Source organism: Dendropsophus ebraccatus, chromosome 6 (genome assembly GCF_027789765.1).
Source record: "Dendropsophus ebraccatus isolate aDenEbr1 chromosome 6, aDenEbr1.pat, whole genome shotgun sequence".
NCBI lineage: Eukaryota > Metazoa > Chordata > Amphibia > Anura > Hylidae > Dendropsophus > Dendropsophus ebraccatus.
In genome coordinates, this window is record NC_091459.1 from 33685111 (window position 1) to 33710545 (window position 25435).

General features: G+C 40.3%; 1 protein-coding gene across 1 annotated transcript in view; it reads right to left on the minus strand.

Annotated features, from left to right (window-relative positions):
* ASCC3 (activating signal cointegrator 1 complex subunit 3) overlaps positions 1-22087 on the minus strand; it is a 522423-nt gene extending 500336 nt beyond the window's left edge. Inside the window, exon 1 of the mRNA XM_069974770.1 lies at positions 22013-22087. The gene's annotated coding sequence lies outside the window, so the exon portion shown is untranslated. The remainder of the gene's footprint in view (positions 1-22012) is intronic.
* Positions 22088-25435: the final 3348 nt, after the last annotated feature.

The following is a 25435-nucleotide window of genomic DNA, read 5'->3' on the forward strand; positions in this document are numbered from 1 at the left end:
GCAACAAGTAATGTGCCAGGTGGGGTAAAACCCTCACAATAAATGTCCTGCCAATATTGCACTATACATAGATGAAAAACATGAATAAATGAAGGAAAAAGTTAAAGCATATACAACAAATACTCATAATCCAAAAAATACAAAGGTAACCTAGTCCATCATGTAAACAAATGACTGCAATGGCAGCCATTGGCACACACATATTTACACTGGGATGTGATTACACTACGGCAGATGTATACACCATGAATAGACCGCACACAGGGAAATCATCTCCCAAGTGTAATAAGAACTACTGAGCCAGAAACAATATCATCTGCTGCAGAACATTATTATAAACAGATCCTTCAATCAAAAGACTGCTGAAATGAGAGACAATTTGACAAGATACAATATATGCTTGGAAGCATTTGCTTTTAGTGGTGGGTTCTCTTTAAGAGCACAGCATTAGAGGGGAACTATCATCAGGTTAGATTAATGGTTTTTCATGACCACTATGGTGGTGGTGGAGATTTTCATACCCTAGAACTGTTGGTCATCCCACCACAATCCTTCAATGGTGAACGCTATTGATGCCTGTTCACTCTTCTTATATTCAGTAGGTCTTTCCAAATCACAATGCAAACCTTTCAAAAGAGCAAAGCTCCATGTCTAAGGGCCCTATTCAATGGGCTCGATCAACAGTATAAATGAGCGCCGATCTAGCATGCTAGATCAGCGCTCGTTTACTGGGCCTATTCTACGGCCCGATGGTCGTTTAGCGAGGGCTGCACTGACATCGTTACCAATGTCCTTGCAGCCCTTGCAGCATACATTACTTAGCAGGGCTTCTCCTCCGCTTCTTCTTCCTCCCCGGGTCCCGCGCCGCAGCATCAACTCCGGAGCGGCCTGACTGAGCTGTCAGACCGCTCAGCCAATCACTGGCTGTGTTGGTTCCGGCCAGTGATTGGCTGAGCGGTCTGACAGCTCAGTCAGGCCGCACTGAAGCTGATGCTGCGCCGTGGGACCCGGGGAGAAAGATGGAGGAGAAGCCCTGCAGGTAATGTATGCTGCTTCTCAAATCGTCGGTCACCGATGCACGGTGGGTGACCGATGATTTTAGATTTGGGCCTAAATAAACCATCAGCCGATGACACGATCATTTTCCATTTTCCACCGAGTGATAATTGGCCAAATCGGGCCGATTTGGCCGATTATTGCTCCGTGGAATAGGCCCCTAAAAGTTAAGATCACTAGGGAGTGGTTGGAGGAACACAAGAATGAATTTTCTATAATGCCATGACCCTCAACCTAACTGGGTTGTAACTTTATTGAATATGTTTGGGATGATTTGGGATAGGCTGTGAGATCTACCCATACTCCTCAAAATGTGCACCAAACGATGGAGCTGCTGCAGCAGGCATTGTTTGAATTGCATATGGAGGATGTTTGCCACTTTGTGGAAGAACCATTAGGGTATGTGCACACTACAGAATTACCGTGGACAGTTCAAGTGGATTTCGCCAGATGGCCTCCGCTTAAAGTTCCGCCCATTCCATAGACTCAACGATAAATTCTGATGTCCGCCTAAAGAACTGACATTTCAATGCTTTAGGTGGAACGGGCGGAACTTCAATGGTAGCCGCCCGGCGGAATCCGCCTGAAGTCTCTGTGGAAAGTAAGGGGGGCATTTATTAAGTCCGGCGTTTTTTACGCCGGATTTAAAAATGCCCCCGCAGCTCCGGCGCTACGGAGATTTATGTAGAGGCGGACTGCCTCTACATAAATCCTGTGCGCGCCGGTGCGCACTGCCGAAAACCTACGCCAGCTGAGGACTGGAGTAGGTTTTCGGCGTATATTTGGGCGGAATGGATGGTAAATCGCGCGGACTCCGCGCCCTCCGTTCCGCCCACTACACGCCCCCCTGGCGTACTCGGCGGAAAGTGCCGATTTGCGAATATTTTATTCGCAAATCGGCCATTTGCGTATAAAAAGATAAGCAAATCGGCACCTTCCGCCGAAAATCATCCGTTCGCAGGATGATACATGTGGCCCTAAGTGTTCTTAAGGCAGTGATTATTTAATGTATATTGAAGACATAGTATTGTTCTGCTCTAACTGCTTCTGTTTTCAGACCTGCAAACAAAGCCAGTGGGGGATACTGAAGTGGGGGTGCTGCACATGATGAGTGGTGAGAATAGGTTCTTATTTTATTTGTGCTCTCTCCTAATCACTTATTACGCCAATTACAAAAAGAGCGAGAGTTTTTATTTCTTGTAACAGTAAAGGGCTGGGATATATAAGTTATCAAGTGAGCAGCAAATAATGAGTTGAAAGCAGTGAAAAAAAAAAAAAAAAAGCGTAAAGAGATTTTGACTAATTTGGCCAAATTGTGGTGACTATATGAGCACCACCCATATGGCAGGTCTTATGAAATTTTCCCAGAATGTAGAGGTTAGTAACTACTAAAAGGAAGAAGAATTGGAGGTGATATGGCTTCCCGGGGCTCATTGACGCACATAGGAAGAGAAGTCGCACAAATTGCCATGCTAGGATGGGATAAAATGCATTGTTGCTTACTGCATATAGGGCTGCATAGCTGCAATATAAACATTTTTGGAGGTGGTTTCAATGTTATAACTGATTTATGTATATTGATATATTTTCACATAATGAAAACTATCACAGGCAATGGACAGAAAGCCTGAATACATGAGACCAACTCAAGAGACATATGGGATTTTTGGATTTTGGACGCTCTCCTAACTTCCTGTCAGACATTGTAAGCGAGTAAATGAAGAGCAGCACTGGTGGGAGTCAGTCAGGCCAACATCCAGCAGCTTGCACACATGGCAAATAGAATGTTGTGAATCTGATTGCTGGTTCCCAAGTCAGACACCGTGATGCCTGCCAGACAAGAGGATTTTCAACCGAAACCTATTCCTCAATATTCTGGGTTGAAACCCTTCTGGCTTTTAGAAAGCTTATGTCCCCATGGTAATATCTTGAAAAGGGCAGCCAGTGTGTCTGTTTTTCATAATTTGAGTCGATATATACTGGAACATTGTAGTTAAAATTTGACAAACATATTTTACATTTTAATCAATCAAATATAATAGGAAAAGCACATTAAAATATGCCAAAAGTACAACGATATGTGTTGCATTTGGATGTGCTGACTGTTAAGATGTAAAATCCTCTTTCTTCTACATGAGTGGTAATCGTTTTTGAAAATATTTTTCCAAGCACAACATACATTTTTGCAAGTGAGTAGATTATACTGTAGTGAAGCAGCAGGAAATCTGTAGATTGATGTGCACTGCATGCTGTACCTGCATGTGGCCGGCAACAAGGATCCAAGCCAATAAAATCTCTATCAAATAGACACCACGATGTAAAAAAAAATTTCAACCGAAATTTCAAATTAAAATTTTCCAGCAGGTATGGGCAAAGGGAAACATAATAAACAAACACAGCATCACAGGCTTACGGACCCCTGCTGGAACTCTGGGTCGTGATGCCACTGAAGAAGGAGATCTGGGAATCCCAGAGCAGAAAGACAGCACTGTGGAGGCATGGGGATTGGTAAATAGTGCTTTTTATTGTGCTTGAAAAAGCACTATATTGTAATCCCTTTTCTTTCTTCTTGTTCTTCAAGCTTTTTTTTCTGCAATTAATACAGCCAGAAATGCTTTGAGCACAGACTTCATTCAAACTGTGTTTCAAATCCCTCAGTGGTGACCAGTGTGCTAAGTATTTTTGGTTTCGATCTAATTTGTCATTTTTAAGAGATTTACATTTAAAGAATATATTTCCCATAGAAATTAGTGGCAGAATGTCCAGCACTGCACTTAACAGCCAATCACAGCACATATGCAAATAGCTGGAATGTAGCAGCCAATAGAAACTGGCAGGTCTTTCACTCAATGCCTGACAACATCCACACAGTCTCATGTTCCCTATTGGCCAATAGAAGATGGCAGGTCCTTAATGATGTTGCCTTACGGACATAAATACAGATTTCCACAAGATTGTCATGGTAACCAAGCAATTTCCTTTACCATTATACATGCAGGAAGTGAAGAAAACTGGCCTCTGTGCCAATCCACTGTGTCTCCTGCTTACAGGCATTACATGCCTCTGTCTCACATTGAGTTTGCTTGCTGAGCGCAGGCTAATGCAGACTTGACAGGGGGCAGGGCGTGATGTCACAGGAGGCTTTGCTGAATCTTGTCTCCTATCCCCCTTAATGATTCACCATCTCTGACCAGCCTCTCCAGCCTACACCTGAGCAGGCAAGAAGTGACAGAAGCAGCTGCTGTAACTTCACTGCAAAAGCCTGCAGTGAAATTAGGGCTATGTTCACACATATTGGAGTTTCATTGCAGTACTGCAGCATCTTCACAAAAATGATGCAGTAAGGCAATGAACTGATGCAGTAACACAATTAAATGATGCTAAACAGCACAGAGGATCAGAGCCAGCACTGCCAATCCCACCTGAACAAAAAAACGAGGCATAAACAGTATATCCCATGTAACATACTATTGGGGAATGGACAGGGTTGAGGACTGTGATGAACAGCTGAGGGAAAGCAATGCATTCTGGAACCTGTAGTACTGTGTACAACTGCTCAACCAAGATGTATAGCCACACAATACAGAACGAAGACCCCCCCAACCAAATGGATTTCTGGAAGTTTCAGAACTGGGTTAGACAGGTAAGCAATGCTATATACTTCTGCAGCAGTTTCTTTGTTTGTTTTTTTTACCTCTACCTGGAGTTCCCCTATAGGAAGTTGGTATCAAAGTCACTGTTAAAGAGCTGGTACCGAATTCGCTCTTAACCCTTTAAAGACAGAGCCCAAAATGGCCTTAAGGACCGCGCCAATTTTAGTTTTGCATTTAAATTTTTTCCTCCTCACCTTCTAATAGCCATAACTCTGTTATTTTTCCCTCTACAGGGCCATGTGAGGGCTTGTTTTCTCAGGAACAGGTGTACTTTGTGAAAATGGGAAAACTATTACCAATTTTGTGCAGATTGGACGTATTGCTCACTTTCTATTCATTTTTTTAATATATAAAATGTAATAAAAAAATCAGGAATCCTGGCTTTTTTTTACCGCTTTTTGTTTACTCCGTTCACCATGTGGGAACAATATTGTATTAATTTAATAGATTGGACAATTCCACACACTACGGTATATAATATGATTACTTATTTATTTTTATATGTTTTACTTATAAAATGGGAAACTTGGGTGATTTAAGTTTTTATTGGAGGAGGGGCTGTGGTGTGTTTATTAAAACTTTTTTAAATTTTTTATTTTACACTTTTTAGGACCCCTTAGGGGACTTTTACATTTTTACAGTAGATTAGTAACACTGATCATCACTATGCCATAGCATAGCATTGATCAGTGTTATCTGCGATCATCTGCCTGTGGCAGATTCAAGGCAGGGATCGCCAATCTGACTGCCGGGGAAGAGGTAAGAGACCTCTGGCAGTCAGTTACAACGATTGGGACCTTCGCATTACACTGAGAGCCAAATTAGCTCTTAAAGGGCCAGTACTAAAGACAGTACATAGATCGCTCTTTAAGGGACGGTACTGAAATAACTTTTAAAAGGCAAGTACGACATTCACTCTTAAAGGTTCTGTATCAATTTTTCTCTTAAAGGGCCAGTACCAAAGTCACTCTTAAAGGGACAGTACATAATTCTTAACCCTTTGAGGACCAAGCCCAAAATGACCCTTTTAAGAGCTCTAGCACTTTCATTTTTCTATCTAAAGGGCCATGTAAGGGCTTGTTTTTTTGAGGAATAGGTGTACTTGTAATGGTGCCTTTAATTCTACCATAACATGTATGATGGAACCCTCAAAATATTATTTGTGAAAATAAAAATTGTTGAAATTGGAAAAAAAGAATGCAATATTGTAACTTTTGGGGGGTTTCTGTGCCTACGTAATGCACTATATGGTAAAAGCTACATGATACCAATATTTTATAGGTCAGTCCGAACACAACCATATGCAGGTTTAGGCTATGTTCACACAACGTAAAACTACGGCTGTAGTTCTCACCGCAGAACTATGGCCGTAGTTTTGCGGTGTGTAACAAAGCCTTATGTGCAATGGGATCCCGGCCGGAGCGTACACACATCGTATACGCTTTGCGGTATTTTTAAACAACATTTTTTTTTTTATTATTTTTTTTTTACACATTTTGAGTCCCCCTGGGGGATTTTTACATGCAATGGTTAGATTGCAAGCACTGTTCAATGCTATGCCATAGGCATAGCATTGATCAGTTATCTACGCTCTGCTCATTGTGCTTGCCTGTTGCAGACTCAATGAGTAGAGCGCCGAATGGGCCGCACGGAGGAAGGTAAGAGACCTCCGCCAGTCCGGCAGAGCAGTCGGGACCCCTGCAGCCACACTGCGCGGGTTCCGATAGGTAAGTGACAGGAGCTGATCCTGTCACTTACACTTAAACACCACATTTAAGGGGTCTAATGGCAGGCTGCAGTGTGATCGGTTCAGCCTGTAATTAACGGTGAGGGCCCGACTGCTGATTGCAGCCCGCCCCTACCTGCTATGAAATGTGCTTCGCTCTGGAATGTGCTTCATAGCGGGATAAATACCCAGGACGTACCTGTGCGCTCAGGGTCGTCTGGTGACGGGCGGCCAGGGCATACAGGTACGTCCTAGGTTAGTTTAGGAGTTAAAAGCAACACATTTCGTCTCTTTCATGTTACTAAGCCTTTCTTAGGCATGCTGAAGCAAGGATTTCTTTATTCGACAAAAGAATATAGTGGGCACCACTCTATAAATTTGAGTGCTGAACCAATGCATATAAAAAAAACATAATACCCCCAGAGAAAAAGCTTATGCACAAGAAAGGTAGCACATGAAAAAGAATCTATTAAATAGCAAATAGCAATACACACAATGTAAACAAAACAGGAGCAATAAAACTAGGGAGACAAGCCCTAAATGCCACTCAACATTAAAAACACTAAAATATCACCATTATTCCTGCTGGCGTCCCAGACAGGACTTATAACCCAACCTGACCCCGAACTGTGATAGATGAACAACCTAAAAAACCTATCCAGAAAACAATAAGTAATGCAGTAATAATGCGGTAAAAAAAAAAAAAACATTTTGACTACTGTGTATAAGCAGAGCCTTAAGGAGAGTGAGTTGTGATTGCAACATTCTGCCTTGTTGTGCTGAATGAAGCAGCAGGTGCTGCAGCCTCATTGATTGTGCCAAGGTCTGCAGTGAAATGAAATGTTGTGCAACAACTCTGGACGGGGACTGGCAGGAGTGTTGGGTGAAGAGAAGTAGGCAGGGTGGGAGGTCTGTGATGAACAGCTGAGGGAAAGCACTGCATCCTGGGGTTTAAAAGGATGATGCATTATCCACAAAGAAAGGGAGGAGGTGGGGAGCTGTCGACAATACTCATTTTGTAGTTCTGCTGTTTCCCATTTTCTATCAGTCATGAATCACGCAAAAGCTGCTAAAGCCATGACTATAAATAATAATAATATGTTAGTAAGTTATATATATATATATTGGGGTGATAGTTTTATTTAAAGCAAATTACCAGCGGTGCATAGCTTTTTTGTTTTTAACTTGAATAGACTGGCGGCAACAAAGGGATGCTGGTGCCGCGGTCCTTTTTTTGAAGCCTGGTTCCAACACATGGTGCTGGTCTATTCCCGAGCACCGGCTGGGCACGAAGCACTGTAGGTGAGCCGGCTGACCCCCAGTGGGAGGAAACCCCCTACCCTCTATGATGTGAATCGGTTTCCTCCCGCTGGGGGCGGGCCGCCCTGCCTCCACTGCTTCATACCTGGCCGGTGCTCGGTAATAAACCAGCACTGTGCACGGCAGTTCAAAAAAAGGACCACAGCACCTTCTTCCCGTGCTGGCACCAGTCTATTCAAGTTAAAAACAAAAAAGCGATGTACCACTTGTACATTCACTTTAAATAAACTTTCCTTATACCAGAGTTTAATAGACCACATTATTAAATAAAAAATATAGCGTCTTTTTATACCTATTTTACCGCTGTTTCTTTGTTTTCATTTTACAGTGTGGGAACCTAACCTAGCCTTAGGGCTTTTCATCTCATTCTTTGCAAAGTAAGGATATTGTAAAATATCTGTGCATATCAGATGACAGATGGTGGTATGCGCTGAAACATTTCCCTGTAACCTTATTAATGACCTATTACTGAGATTATACATGAATAACTTTGTATTTTAACTCAGGAGACCTGGATTTATTCCTTGTGGAGATGTGACAACATCCAGCTAACTCAAAGCTTTTAGGAGTCGTCTCGGGTATAACCACAAGTTCCCGTATATGGTGAAAAGTCGTTCTATACATAGTGTTAGTTAACAATATAAAGCTTTCACTTTTTTTAAATAGGATTAAAAGCGTGGCATTATATTTTAATGCCTTTCATATTTTACAGCCTATTATCTTTCTTATAAAACTGTACCCCATGTGGCTTGTTATTAGAGGAACACATATGCTGTACTATATATTAAATGAGATCTACTTTGAAATCCTTCGTTGATCTCCACATGACCACAAGTCATTTTTTCTTCTTCGCTTCTTCTCCCGTTTCTTTACTCGGAAGGTTTTAGAAATTAGAATTGCAACACCATTCTTTTTTATATCAACAGAAATGAAAGTGGAATCGCCAAGTGTTTACTTTTAAGATTAAATTCTCTGGATTTCTGAAAAAAAAAAAATGAATCTCCCACTAAATGTACACATTCATTTAAAGATTATTGAAGTTGTGAAATAATTGCCTCCTTTTAACTGGAGAGTTAAGCCTCTTGACATTTCACATTATGAATTTGCACTTAGCCTTCCTCATTTCTATCATTATTCCATTCCTATAGTTTTAGCTTAATCCCAAAGGTAGAAATGCGTCACTGTGAATTTAGTCGCTGAAAGCAACAGGAAGATGGAACTTTACACAGCTGTCAGTGGAAGGAATTTCAAGGAAATATTACAAGGGTTCTATACAACCTGCTGACTGAGCTTTATGTATTTCACGTGGCATTGTTAAAATCACAAGCCGGTTTTCATGTTTATCTAGCCTTTGACTTTTTTTTTTTCCGTTGCTGTGACCAAATTATACAATACAATAATATTTCCATTATTGTATTATATGTAACATAAAAAATAATGTCATGCACAGTAAAATGCCATTTTTAATTTGTAGTAGTAGGAAACTGCTGTCCAGGCTATGAAATGCTTCAGACAAATCTATTAGCTCTTATCAGAATAAGAAAACATGTACTTTTACTTTATATTCCAGAACAGTAAATTAGATACATACTGTATGTGATTATATATAATATATATATATATATATATATATATACTATATATATATAGTTCATATTCTAATCTAAAGTTTAAATGTTCACGCATTGTTCTAATATATTTTTTATTTTAATTCCTTGCCCTGTTTAAGATCCCTTAAAGATAAGTGAATATATATATATATATATATATATATATATATATATATATATATATAAATATATATATATATATATATATATATATATATAGATTAATTATTTTATTTTCATAGTAAGTGTATGAATACAATAGTATTTTTTTTTGTATAAAACAATTTATGATCAAGAGTAAAGTATACAATGAACTTATAACCCAATTGGGTAATTACACCTTATTCAGAGAGTTTGCCCTTTATGTGATCCATGGAGCCCAACTTTTTTGATATTTAGAGCATGGTTTACTATACTTGTTAGCTCCTCCTGTCTGTGAATATGATTGACTTTACTAATCCATTGTCCTATCATTGGGGGTGACTTACTCAGCCAGTGCAGGGGAATCAAGAGCTTCTCTGAGAAAATTCTTTACAAGCGAGGCCCAGTGGCATCATCTCTATAGTCAATTTTGTTATGGAGGTACATACCTCATTTATTGTGCATTCGATATATTTTCTCAGAATTTGATAATGTCCTGGCAGGTCCATGATATAGCATACTTTTTCCGCTATGCACCTCTAGAACATGTCCGAGTCAGACATTGTTATTTGGTATAGATGTTCAGGTGTTTTATACTACCTTGACAGTAGCTTGTAGTGGTTTCTCTGATCTTAACCCCTTCCCATCAGTAACATGTATATATACGTTCCTACTGCACATACCCTGTGTAGTAGAAATGTATATATACGTTCCTGCAGGCTGATGATGTGTGCGAGACCGCTGCAGTGAGAGTGGTCCCGCACACATGAGGCCGTGGCCAGAGGTAATGAGAGGCAGCTGTAGCAATCTGTAGCATCGATAAAGGCATCTATAGCTATCGCGGCGTTTAAGGTATGATCACTTGTGCCGACAGGTGGGGGTAAGTCACTTACCTCCATCCTGTCGGATCAGCAATCCATGTATAGAGTCTGCTCTCAGACAGGCTCTATACATAGATCGCCGATAACACTGATCTATGCTATACTATGGCATAGCATAGATCAGTACATACAATCTATTGATTGCATGTTCAATGGTGATAAAAAGTGTAAAGAAAAAAAATGTGTAGTAAATTTTTTTAGAAGTATTAAAAACCCTTATAAACCCCCTTCCAATAAAGGTTTAAAATACCCCTTGGCCCATTATAAAAATAAAAATATTAAAAAATAACATATAACAAAAAAACATATTACATAACGTAGCGTGCGGAATTGATCGATCTATTAATATATAATATTATTGTTCCCGCACGGTGAACGGTGTAAACGAAAAAAAAAAAAAACAACACACCAGGATTGCTGATTTTAGTAAATTATATATCAATATATATAAATCAATAAAAAGCGATCAAAATTTTCTGTTACACCAATATGATATTAATAAAAACTAGATATCATGGCGCCCTGTAGGTGGAAAAATAAAACTGCTATGGCTCTTAGAAGGCAGGGAGGAACATTCCATTAATCTGACTTTAGTGCATCAAAGGGCTCTGTCTTGAAGGGGTTAATGCATTTAGAGAAACCATGAACATATTTAAGAATAGAAGCGCGTTCTGATTCTGTAAATGTCTTGTTTAGGTCCATTTCCCAAGACTGAAGGAACAAGGAGGGTCCAGTAGTTTTATCTTTTAATAGGTGTTCTACATACCTTGAGAGTTTGTGCTTGAGGATGGCTCTGGAGACAAGGAGGCGCTCTAGCCAAGTAACCTCTCTCCATTTACTGTACCATCTCAGGAAAGATTCACACGTTTGTCTGATGTAGTGTACCTGGAGGAAGTTAGGGTGGTGAGGTGATAAAAGGTCATTTATTGTTTTGGGGTCCGGAGGTTTAAAATCTTTAACTAAAGATCCTATTGTGATGTGATCTAATTTATCTCATACTGATTCAAGCAATTTTAGGTCTGGATTTGTTCGTTATGGTCACAACCTAGGAGGTGAGGGAAGTGAAGCATGTGTGTGTGTTGTGTAAATGACAATATTTTTGTTTACAGACAATAAAACAGAAGGTGCAACAGCAACCCACAGCAATGGCCTCTCCTGGGCTGAATAATATTCTTTTTTACATCTAAAGGGCTCATGCACATTGAGCAAAAGACGAGGAATTGAAGGAGGAAAGATTTATGCTTGAAATTCCTCTTTTATTCTGCTCTGGCAGAATTGGAGTAGAATAGGAGCTGAATTTAGCGAATTCAAGCAGAATTTCAAGCAGAATTCAAGTCCCATTGACTTCTATAGGATTACTCTAGTGGAATCCGCCCAAAGAAGAAATTCTGCTGTGTGAAAAACACAGTGCAAAGCCCATTGAAAACAATGGAAAAGTGCTTTGCTCAATTTAAACGGGTGAATTTTCAAGCCAAATTTTGTGCGGAATCTGTTGAAAATCCTCTTTTGCTCAGTGTGCAAGAGCCCAAAAGCTTCAACCTTTTATAAACCTATGACCTCATGTAGATGACCATGCTCAGTGTTGGATTAGGGTGAGTGGTTTGGATGACCACCTCTAGGCCCCAAGAGTTAAAGGCATTGTTCACCATTTTTTTTCTTTCAATCAACTGGTGCCAGAAAGTGCCAGAGATTTGTAATTTACTTATATTAAAAAAATCTCAAGTCTTCCAGTACTTATCACCTGCTGTATGGTATTTTTTCCAGTTTGGAGAGCAGGAGAGATTTTTATGGGGATTTGCTACTACTCTGGACAGTTCCTGACATGGACAGAAGTGGCAGCAGAGAGCACAGTGTTACCACTTCCTGCAAAACATACAGCAGGTGATAAGTACTGGAAGACAAGATTTTTTTTTAATAGAAGTAAATTACAAGTCTCTGTCACTTTCTGGTACCAGTTGATTTGAAAGAATTTTTTTTTGTAAACTAGTCGGGGAAATTTTAAGCTAGTTTTAAGATTAGTTGTATTTTCCTGTAATAATGTGTCCAGTCTGCTGCCATGAGGCAAGATGAGCATCTCATCTCAGGTGGGAGATTATACAGTTCTTGAGGAAGCAGCACAATAAATCTCTAGTAAGCAGCCTTGCATACCTTGTTTGTATGGTCACTCTCTACAGTATAGGAGCAGTGAATTCAATGCTAGACAAGGGTAAAAGCATCTGTACACATATTCTAAGGTGCGGTACACTATTAGTCTAAAGCTGCACTCCCTGTACAGGGGTGCCATTTTTATCAACTGTGTCTTTAAATGTGGTAAAGGTGCAGAAAAAACTGACAGGAAGCATAAAGCAGTGCTCCTAGTCTTTCAGTTTGAGACCGCAGGCTGCATTAGGCCTGCTGCCTAGAAGGAATTTGGAGCAGCTGGTGATGTCTGCCCAAAACAGGCTGCACAATGAAATCAGCATGCGGCCTGCACCAGGCAGCATGTGATGGGGCATAGCAGTGCGGGAGTGACTGGAGTGGTGAGTAATACATGGGGGCATAGAAGAGGCATTATTACTACCTGGGGACACAAGATGGGGCATTATTACTACTTGGGGTATACAGAAGGGGCAATCTTACTGAATGGGCAATTTTACTACTTGGCAAAGAATTGGACATTATTATTGTGGCACATAGTAGTCATTATTATAATGTTTAGCAAAGGGATCTTATTTAAATGTGGGGGTAAAAAGCGGGATATTAACAGCATTGAGGAACAGAAGTGGCTAATTATAGGTTGGGGCTAAAATGTTTTTGGCACTATGGATGGGGAGTAGAGATGAGCAAATATCGAGCATGCTCGAGTTCTTCCGAACCCGAGCGTTCAGCATTTGCTTAGTGGTGGGTGCTGAAGTTAGATAAAGCCCTAAGGCTATCTGAAAAACATGGACATAGTCATAGGCTGTATCCATGTTTTTTAAACAACCTTAGGGCTTTATCCAACTTCAGCAGCCATCACTAATCAAATGCCGAACAATCGGGTTCGGATGAACTCGAGCATGCTCGATATTCGCTCATCTCTAATGGGGAGTTACTGGGGGTGCCGGTAATGTGTATACCCTAATATGTTTGTCTGATAGATCCTGCAGAGACAAGTCATGGTAAAAATAGTCTTCAATGATGGCCTAGACCAAAGGAAAAGAAAGGGGAAAGTGAATGGCTATGATGAAAGAAGACATTACCTGTGAATCACTGGATGTAACTGCACTCTAATTACAATATTGAGACCACATAGGGGTACTGTTGGAATGCATGGTGTTGCTGGAACTGGTGGTATTTTCCATTAATTAAGCAGGGGTAATGTTTGACCAGGATGTAACATTAAAATGTACAGTGATATTTGTTCCTTGTATAGTGTTATTATTTGGTAACTGTTTGACTATTAAATAGATGCCTCAACCACATACTCTGCAAATAAATTGAAATTGTGGTCTAGGCTGGATGGAGAAGAAAATGTAGGAGAATAGGGGAGGGGGATTAAAATTGTTCTTCATTTGTACTTGTACTGTATTTTTGATGCATATTAGAGACTTTTTAGACATTTTGGCGGACATTTATCAAGAACGGTGTACTCGTATGCCAGTCCTAAAAAAAACAACGTCCTCTTTTCTCAGATGGATTTACTTTGAGATACATGCCTTATTAATAAACTTTCACCTTTTTGCCTTGCTGACCAGAAAATGATCATAAAGCATAGCCAACTAATAGATGATCTGAACTTAGTCTAATGATGCTTTAGAGTGGGTCAATATGATCCACATTTACAAATGTAGTACATATTTAGGCTATGTTCACATACACACACACACACACAGTAAAATAATAAAATATAAAACGTGGGTGTATTTAGAATCTAATAATGTGTTACATTAAAGTCTAAGGAAAAAATCATTTTTTACAACGTGCGCACAGACTGACATTTTTCCATGCAGATAAACATTATTCAATACAATGTAATAATGCACTCCATTAAAGTCAAAAGAAAAATTTGCTGGCAGTGCCTACAATGTATAGCATAACGGCCATAATGTTGATAATTTCAACTACTCAGTGGTAATGCAAGGAGAGACATTCTTCTGGTCGGAAGAGACTGTGGTCAGGAAAATACTGCCATATTTATTGTAATGGTCTCATGTTTCAGGTACTATTAAACTTCATGTTGCTAATAAAGTAATGAAGTAAATATTTCCTTTTTAATATTATTGCTGCTTATATACTTCCATCTGGTTTGCATATTTTCTACTGATCTTAGTATTTTTACAAAGGTCTTTGCTAAGATTAAAAAAGTAAAAAATAAAATAAATAAATAAAATTAAACAAAGTGGTGGAATAGGATATATCCTTGATAGAAAATATTTTTCTATAGTAACATAATTACTGACTACAAATTAAAAAAAAAAAATCAAACTATAAAAAAAGTATTCATTTTATGTTTAACTTACCTGGAGGCAATCTAGCAGTAAATATAAACCCTGGTGACTCACAGTTTCAATTTAAAATACCAGACTTGAGTACAACTAGCATAAAGTGGAGAATTCTTCTCTGTAGACTACTTTGTAAAGAGAAATACTTTCTTGCCTGAACTGGCCAGGGATATGTCCTCAAAGAATGGGCAATACAAATTGAAAATATGTCACAGTGTCTTTGATCCTAATTTGTGAAATAAGCATTTGTTCCATTTTTGCCTATTTTCTTGGTTTGTATCTGTTATTAATATGTATTTCAATCAATTTCATACTTGCACTTTTTTTTTTCAGGAAATAAGCTTAGCTTAGGCTTACTTTCTGTTTGAAGATTTTTGATGTGCTTGTATTATTTTAATTACCTCTGTCATATTTTTCTTTTATGTATTGCTATTTTTGCTGAACTCTTCTTGAGAAAAATGTATATTGTACTACAAGAAAAGGATAATAATGATTAAAATTCATTGATGTTGTGCAGTGTATTAGGTTTTACATATATATATGTACATTTTTTTTATTCCAAGCTAGGAAAAGCTAGGGAACCAGTGGCGGCCTAATATCATTCCAACGTAATCCTGATAAAGCTTTTGTAATATTTGAATAGGATGCATATAGTAGCGTATTGCTAATTTTTACCGGGAGTTAGGAAGTGGTATTTGAAACTGATGGTTTTAGCTAATGTTTTTCTTTTTTATTTCATTTTCTTTTACAGCATATTTAACTTGATTAAATAGGCTATAAATATTAAACTCCTCTTCCTCTCCACACACTTCTGTTGTCTATTGGAAAACCCACATCTAATTATAAATGCTTAAGAATAAGATATGAAACAGTTCACAACATATCACAATTAATATTTAAAGAGTATGTACCTTCAGAAAATGGGTAAGTCAAGTTTTTATGTTAAACATAGTTTTTAAGATAAAAAACAGAAGGTGCAACAGCAACCCACAGGTGCAAGCGCTTAACGTACATACTCCCCCCAGCATACACACAATAAAAACCTGCTTTATAGATATTAAAAAATGAGAATCTTAGCCAACTATTTGATCAAACAGAGTGTACCATGTCACCACGTTAAGATGTCCTCAGAGACATGGTTCTACTCTAGCATTCCCACACTAGCAATGGCCTCTCCTGGGCTAACAATAAGCCTACAATGAGCAAATAGGAGCCACATTTCTATTTATACCACCCATGAGACATGGGTGGAGTGCAAGCCAACAGGAGGTAGCCACACACCCCACATACAACAGAAAAAAAAAGAAAAAAGTTGGAAGCACGCCTATGCCTCTGTTCACACTGTAGGTTGCAAGTGCTTAATTTACATACTCCGCCCAGAGTACACATGATAAAAACCTGCTCTATAGATATTAAAAAATTAGGATCTTAGGATAGTTTTTAAGACATACTAAATTTGCATACAGTATAATGCCTTCAAAGTGCCCCAACACAGTATAAAGTGCCCCAATACATACATAATTATCATATAACATGGTTAATAATAATAATAATAATAATAATAATAATAATAATAATAATATTTATTTATATAGCGCCAACAGATTCTGCAGCGCTTATTTAAATATATAAATACATTACAGGTTATATATTAAATTATACAATGAATAAATTAAAATACAGAATTAGAGACCTGCACTCAAGAGCGTACAGACAAGGATGACTGGGAGTAACACGAGAGGCAACAAGTGCTTTATTTGTCAATGTTCTAGTCATTGTACATAGAATCTGGGCAAGCCAGTCACAAGCTCTGAGCTCAGATAACAGGGACAGTGTAAATAGCACCAACGAGGTTGTAGAGAGGATGGAGAAGGGATAGCAGAGGGAGACGAGGTTACGAAATGTTATAAGCACGCCTGAAGAGATGAGTCTTCAGGGCACGCTTGAAACTGGGGATGTTGGAAATAACTCTGAGGTCTTTGGGTAGGGAGTTCCACAGAACTGGTACAGCACGAGAGAAGTCTTGGAGGCCGGAGTGAGAGGTTCTAATTATGGTTAGTGTGAGGTCATTAGCAGAACGCAGAGCACGGGAAGGATGGTAAGTGGAGATGAGGGAGGAGATGTATGGAGGGGCAGAGTTGTGGAGAGCTTTATGGGTGAGGGTGAGGAGTTTGAACTGTGTTCTATATTTAATGGGTAACCAGTGCAGTGACTGGCACAGAGGGGAGACATCAGTATAACGGCTGGAGAGGAAGATTAGCCTGGCTGCTGCGTTCAGGATAGACTGGAGAGGGGAGAGCTTTTAGAAAGGAAGACTGATTAGTAGGGAGTTACAGTAGTCAAGACGGGAATGGATCAGGGCGACAGTCAGAGTGTAAGCGTTGTCAGTGGTGAGAAATGGGCGGATTCTGGATATGTTTTTGAGATGAAGATGACAGGAGCGTGCCAATAAATATTACTACAAGCAGTGATTACATATTGCCTGCATGTCAAACAAGACAAAAATATATTACCAATGATACCACTACATAATACCTACATAATACTGCCATACCATGACCACTACCACTATAGACCCTATAAGAGAGTGCAGTTACGGCCAGTGATTTACAGAGGGCATCTTCTCTGAGTCGTTCATTTTTCCTTCTTCTCTTCAGTCAGCCCAGGTCATCTTATGAATCTGCCAGAGAAACATTTTAGGCTCCTTGCTCCAGCACATATAGTAGTTAGGTCTCCCATGCCCCTTTATAGTAGTAAGGCCCTTCTGTGCTCCCATATAGTTTTAAGCCCCCCTGTACCCCCAAATAATAGTTAGGAATGTTCTCCGCATATAATATAGCCCTCCCCCCATGCTCAGCATCCTCATATAGTAAAGGCCCCCCATGTGCAGCATCCCCATATAGTAAAGGCCCCAAAGTGCATCATCCCCACATAGTAAAGGCCCCATGTGCAGCATCCCCATAAAGTATAGCCCCCCATGTGCATCATCCCCATATGCATCATCACCATATAGTTAAGGCCCTCATGTGCAGCATCCCCATATAATAAAGGCCCACATGTGCAACATCCCCATATAGTAAAGGCCCCCCATGTGCAGCATCCCCATATAGCATAGTACTCCATGTGCTTCATCCTCTTATAGTAAAGCCCCCCATTTGCAGCATCCTCATATAGCATTACCCCCATGTACAACATTCTCATATAGTAAAGCACCCATATGCAGCATCCCCATATAGTATAGCCCCCATGTGCAGCATCCTTATATAGTAAAGGCCCCCCCATGTGCAGGATCCCCATATAGTAAAGGCCCCCATGTGCATCATCCCCATATAGTAAAGGCCCCCCATGGCCCCCCATCCACATATAGTAAAGATTTAATGATTAAACTATAAGCATTGCATTAGATGTGCTTTAAGTTAAAGGGGTCAGTGCAGCACCCGACAGTGCATTCTCTCTCGTGAAGAACCATTTGCTCCCCTCCCTGACAATCACTCTTATGGCTGCTGGTGGCATTATGTCATTTTTAGCGTCAAAAGGCCGATTCTGCAGAGAGTAGTGGTCTGGGCCAGATGTAAAAGAAAAGGAAATGACTGTCATCAGGGAAGATGTCACTTAGGAGTCATTTGATAGAGGTGCCCTTTCATTATTTGTATGTGCTGCAGAGCCTGTGTAGAACCCTCTGCCAATATACAGTATGAATCAAATGATATAGGTCTTTGTATAGTATAGGATTTTATTCAGTACCAGAATGGTCGTAATGGCAGTGATCATGGTGTGGCGGTATTATTTGTCCCTTGTTTACTGGTATTATTAGTAACACTTGTCATATACTTATCTGCCCGCATTCTAGTGACGTCCTCCCCTTCTGCTGGAGGAGAAGCAAGCTGCACGAGCATGCTCCGAATCTCTCAAACACTCCCAGTCAGGTAATGTCATGGAGATCCGCTGATGTCACTCACAACACGAGGTGCTGTGACTCTTTGTTACTCAGCGGGAAATTTGAATACTGCAGGATTTGAATCCTATTCACCAGGATTCTGTGTGAATCGCAGGTTCCCTGCCACTCTAAAGTGAATATCTTCTGTGCTTGGTAGGGATCAGGGCTTGGTTCAATCACGTTCTAGACCGTTCTGGCCCACAGTCTCCTAGGGCTGTCCCGGGATAGTAAGCAGGGAAAGTGGACAGGGAATATGTTATGGTCAGTATGGCAAAGGCAGTCTGACAAGACACGGACAGTGATCCCTGAGCTGACCCCACCCACTGACCCTGCTTACTTGCCACGGACGGCCCTAAACGGCCCGGACAACCACGGAGTTGGTCCCTACACTGAATAGGTGTGACACACAAAGCACGGACAGACAAACAAAACACAATAAGAGGTGTCAGACAAACCAGGTCAGCAACAGTCGAGCGGCAAAGTACAAAAACAGCAAACAGGAGAATAGTCAAGGTCAGATGCAGAAGGTCCGGAATACAGAGATGAGAGTAACTAAACAGGGAGGTGAGCAGGCGAGTGAACTCTAATAGTCAGCAGGGAAGAAAGAAACTTGCTGCTTTTTATCTAGGATCAGAGACTAAGTCCAGCAGATGATTGGACCAGCCCTGATCCCAGCAGCAAGTTCAGCTGAGAAGATCATGCAGAGCAGTAACCCCTGCACTGCCAGAAGTCTGCCAGAAAAAGCGGCTGTGGCTGGCAAATACAACACAATTCAGACAGAGTAAAAAAAACCACAGACAAACTTAGCGCTTCCTCGACCGCCCAGCACGGACCGAGCAGCGCAAAGTCATACAGTATTCCTAACAGACTAGTCCAGGGTTAACTGTCTGTGTCCATCCTGTTCCTTCCCTGACTGGTGCTTGCTGCATGCTGACAATACTGGTCTTGGTATACTGGATTTGCCAACAACTAATCCACCGTTATCTACAGTAGCAGCATAGTGGATAAAATATTAAAAAATGTCATCCAGATGCGTGACTTTAACCCATTTGGCAAGATGACATGCACTTCAGGTTCAGGCATGCCAGCTATACTTGCAGCTTTTGACTTCTACAATACAAAGATTGAAAGCTGCAGGAGATCTGCTGAGAATACAGCAGGTGCCCAACAATAAAGTACATTCTGTGTCAGTACTATTTCTATTTTACTGCTGCTGTGTGGGTTGCACTGCAAAGTGCCCACTAAGGGGCCACCTGCATAACCTGGAGTCGGACCTCATCCAAGGGGTCGATATTTTTTTTAGAATTTTTTCTGCCCCTAGCCTTTATTTCTCTTTGGAGATTATTAATCAAAATTTTACTTAACAAGTTTACTAGACAGCTTTATAGTCGGGGCTGTGGGAACATCGCAAGTGATGTTTGTGCAGCCCGTTTCTTTAATCAGCCATCAGAGGAATGTGCTGCCAACAAAAGACTAATGGTCCTTTTACACGGAACGATTGATCGTTCGTTTTTGCACGATAACGGTCGAATTTGAACCATAATCGGACGTGTAAACACAGCGAACGATCAAACGACGAGCGATAAATCGTTCATTTTGATCTTTCAACATGTTCTCAAATCATCGTTTATCGTTCGCAAAAAATTCGCAAATCGTTCAGTGTAAACATTCTTTCAACGATTTCACCTATGTGTGAGATAGGCTTAAACGATTGCAAAACGATCGCATAGCGAATTTTCCGTACGATGTATCGTTCCGTCTTAACGCTGATCGTTACAAAAAAACATAGTTCATTCAAAATCGTTAATCGTGCGATTGGGTGAATTATCGCTCCGTGTAAAAGTACCATAATTGTTAACATTTTGAAAGACAACAATCAGCTGATGAGTGAGATCGGCTGATCGCTGGCTTTATAACACAAAGAAATATCTGCCTGATTTGGCTGATAATCGTGTAATAGGGCTCTTACATAAACCTTTTTTTTACCAAAAGAAAACTCAAATACAAAAACATAAATTCTTAGTTTTTGAATAAACCTTATCCTAAAAAAAATAAAGATAAAAAAAAGGGACCAGGATCATGTAAAGGCAATTTGCTGTTTGAAGATCTATGTTCACACTATGTAAAACACAGGCTGTTTTGTGATTTGGCCGGGTCACAGAATGGCAGGTGTTAGTGAAGATCATCCTGTCCAGTACTGCAGTACCGGCCAAATGATTTTCACTTCTGCTGAATACGGATGCAGGTGCACCTGTGTGTGCCCGCATCCAAATTCACCGCTGCACATAACGTAGCGTGCGGCCGGAGCTGCGCGCTCCATTGTGCCAGCTGACAGGTTCTCTGGTTCTCAGGTTTATTGAACAGCGGCCACAGAAAACTTACATGTCAGTCTTTTGCGTGGCTGCTAGCGATCCCAGCTGGAGTGCATACGGGGAGATTTATGGAAGGGTGTAAATATACACCTGGTGGAAACTGCCCACAGCAACCAATCACAGCTCAGCTTTCAGCTCTGGTAAAATCAAAGTGGAGCTGTGATTGGTTGCAGTGGGCAGTTTACACCAGGTGTATATTTACACCCTTTCATAAATCTCCCCCTATGTGTATACACTCCGGCCATGATTCCATACACGCCAGCACAATGTAAGTTTCATATTAACCACACAACGGCCTTGATTAATATAAAACTTAAGTAGTGTGCACATAGCCTAACTGTAGTTATTAAAATATGATCACATACAGCAGATTTGTTGTATCAATTTATTTAATTTACGTAAATTGGGCTTGCAAATGTCCATGCACATGCTGCGCACATAAACGTTGACGGTATAGAATTTATTTTTAGTCCTAGAAATGTTTGTATCCAATCTGACGCATGTAAATATACATATCATGTAAAATCATATAAAGATTTTGCATCATTTTTTAGGTTGTTATATTAGAGTTTTGTATTGTATCTTATATTATATGCTTTGCCTTGTGATTTGATGGCTCACTGGGATAAGCCGCATCACATTTAGTAGTAGAGTCATAACAAAGTTTCTTCAAACCTAATTTTGCTACTAAAAGACCTTCAAAACATGAGTGCATGGATATATTCCACACATGAGTATAATTTCTTTTAAACTGGAGACATTTTGACATTTTCTAAAAAACCCCTCATAAAACTGGAAGATAATTTATGATAACCTTTCTTTGAAGAACATGCAATTAAAGAGAAAATCTTACCCTTCTACCATCCTGTTGGAGTGCGAACACCTGGGCATCACGTAATCAGTCCTGAGCGAGGGAGATTGCTGGTGCCTGTAAAATGGTAAAACTATAGCGCTGATTACATACAGCACTAAGTATAAATCTTCTTCTACCTATAGATGAAACATTCGACTGTGATATCAATTAACAATTTTTTTTTTTCTTCTTTTCGTTTACGTCGTTCACAATATTGTTACATTTTAATATATTGGACAATTCTGCATGCTAAAATATATATGTTTATTTTATTTTTATTTTTTACATATTTTCATAATGGGAAAGGAGGTAATTTAAACTTTTATTGGGGTTTATTTTATATGGGTTTTTAAAAATATTTTGTAATTTTTTTCTTTTACACTTTTTATTTACCTTTTTTTTTTTTACAATTAAAGATGCACTCATTGGATTGCATATACTGATGAATGCTATGCCATAGCATAGCATTGATCAGTATTATTGGCCATCTGTGCATAGAGCCTGCCTGAGGGCAGACTCTCTTTATCAGCAGATGGCCGATCCAACGCGACAGAGGTAAGGAGATATCCTCCGCCTGTCAGTGCAAGTGATCGGGACCTGGTCGTGATCAGTCAGTGACAGGTGCTTATGCTGTCACTGACTTCCTTAAACACTGCGATCGCTATGCATTGTAGCGTTTAAGGGGTTAATGACAGGCAACAACGTGACTGCGGCTGCCTGTCATTACCGCCGGCTCTGGGGACACCAATGTGCACGAGGCATCTGCAGCAGGATCATATATAGCTATATTGTGGACATGAAGCAAATGGATATATATATCTTCTATATATCTATATAATAAATATATATTTTGTTATATAATGGATGTATATTTCTTCTTATATATAAGTATAAATAATTTAGGATACATATTTTTACAGTTAAAGCACATCACATTCAGAAACTCCACATTATAGATGAGCTAACCGAACTTCTCGAACCCAGATACATTATGAACTCTTTCCAAAATGGTGTTCACACAAGGTGCTACTGCTTCCAATGTCAACTGGCTGATCTAGGCCAAAAGAGTGCTGCTGGTGTCACCTCCTTCAACTGACTGTTCTAGGCTCTACTGGGTCCAAGAGAGTGCTGCTACTGCTTCCACATCACCTGGCTGTTCTAGGCCCTAGCGGGTCCAAGAGAGTGCTGCTGCTGTCACCGTCTTCAACTGACTGTTCTAGGTCCTACTAGGTCCAAGAAAGTTCTGATTTCTTTATTAATTTTCCATAGTACAAAATCATGTTAAAACCTCAATTATCCTCTGCTACCACTGTTGACTGGCAATTCTAGGCCCTTCTGGGTCTATACACTGATAATGTGGAGCTCTCTGCTTTGGAATCCTTGCTGTGTGCCAGTGTTGGTCACGCACCCCACCACACATTGAGTTGTGCCTTACAGTTTGAGAAACCCTACTGTAAAGGCTACATAGTGAATGTGCCCCCCTCTGCGTGCAGCCCCACCCCCCGTAGCGCCCCATCTACTCCCTGCTGGCGCAGGAGGCAGAGATCGGCCCGATGCGAATAAAATATTAGCAAATAGAGAGTTTGAGAATATTTTTACAACGATCAGGCCCATCTGCGCCTAAAAAAGGCATTTTAGCCTTTTAATAAAATTTCCCCCAGTGTGCTCATATCTCCAATCTAACAATGTAAGTGTTTCCCTTTAAAATTAACAACTGATTGTACAATGCGCTAACTATAATTTGAAGTAATCAATAAGAATATGATGAATAATAATTTCAACCTACATTTGTAAATTGTAGAGCGCATCAGCCAATGCATATATGTATACAGATTAATTGCATCATTTGTATGAACAGGCCTCTAAGGCAAATAGAAGACCTAACATGGGCAAGCCTGTCCTAATGCTTAAGAGCGAGATTATTCTCTATTAATAATTACTAACCAAGCTGTTCATTATTTTACTAAGCAGTACAGTGAGCCTATTATAATATACTTTTTTTTATACTACCATAGAAACTTATTGTGATTTATTCCTTATAAGTAGTTTCCCTCTTATTCTCTTTCATGGAATTACTTATAACAATTCACATCAGTTCTTAAAAAACAATTGACTAATTTTTATGACACTGTGTTTAGTAAAAAAACATTACAGGTCAAAAGCTGCTTTGATTTGTCAGAAGGTATATACCATTATTCAGTTTCTCTGCCACCCTAAAAGCATTTGACCAGGTAGTAAGAGGGCTTGAAGCTACCAGACCTCACCGACTTACTTAAAGGGAATCTGTCAGGTGGAATTCACATTCCAAATAGTTGATGCTGTTACCTAGCTATTAGGTCAAGGAGACAAATGGGGGGAGATTTATCAAACATGGTGTAAAGTGAAACTGGCTCAGTTGCCCCTAGCAACCAATCAGATTCCACCTTTCATTTTCTAAGAAGTCTGTGAGGAATGAAAGGTGAAATCTGATTGGTTGCTAGGGGCAACTGAGCCAGTTTCACTTGATGAATCACCCCCATGGTGCTTTTTGTATATTTATCTGTGCTTCCAGGATGTAGAAAAATGCTTTTAATCTCTGATACGAACAGTCAAAGAGGCTTTCCCAAACTGTTGATAAGGTGCAAGCTAAAATGTTTTCTCCCTCCCCCTCCCTTCTTGATTGACACCTGGAAGCTAAGTTAAAAACAGGGTCAGGTATGGGGGGACGGGGAGACATGGAGGTGTTACAGCTTGCTGAACTCCGGAAGCTCGGGAAAGCCTCTTTAACTCTTTGTACTATGAAATAAAAACATTTTTCTACATTCTAGAAGCACGCAGATGAACGGTACAGTGTCTCTCATTGACCTGACAGTTATCTAAAGACCCTATTCCACAGGTCGTTTAGAGGAGCAATATCGTTCGTATTCGGCCGATATCGACCGCTACGAACGATATTCGTCCCGTGGAAAAGAGTGCAACGATCAGCCGACATCGTTCATGTCGGCTGATCGTTGCAGTCGCTTGTTTTTCAACATGTTGAAAAACAAGCGACTGATATAGCAGCGATCTGCTGCCGTCGCTCCGTTGAATAGGAGCATCGGCAGCAGGCGCTGCTGTATCCTATGGGCTGCCCGGACGATCAGCGATCCCCCGGGCAGCCCCCCCTAGCAGCTCCCCACCGCCCCTCCCGCACTCACCCGCTCGCTGACGCCGCGTTGAATAGCGGCGGCAGCGAGCGGGGAACGAGGAGCAAACGAGCGCTAATAGCGCTCGTTTGCTCCTTCAAACGACTCGTGGAATAGGGGCATAAGGCAGTGCTTCTCAAACTTTTTCTACTGGAGCCTCACCCAATAGACCAAGGCAATGCCCGGGCCTCACCAGACTGACCAAGAGAGTGCCTGGGCCTCACCATCTGTGGTGAAAGTCCATTTAAAATCTGAAAAT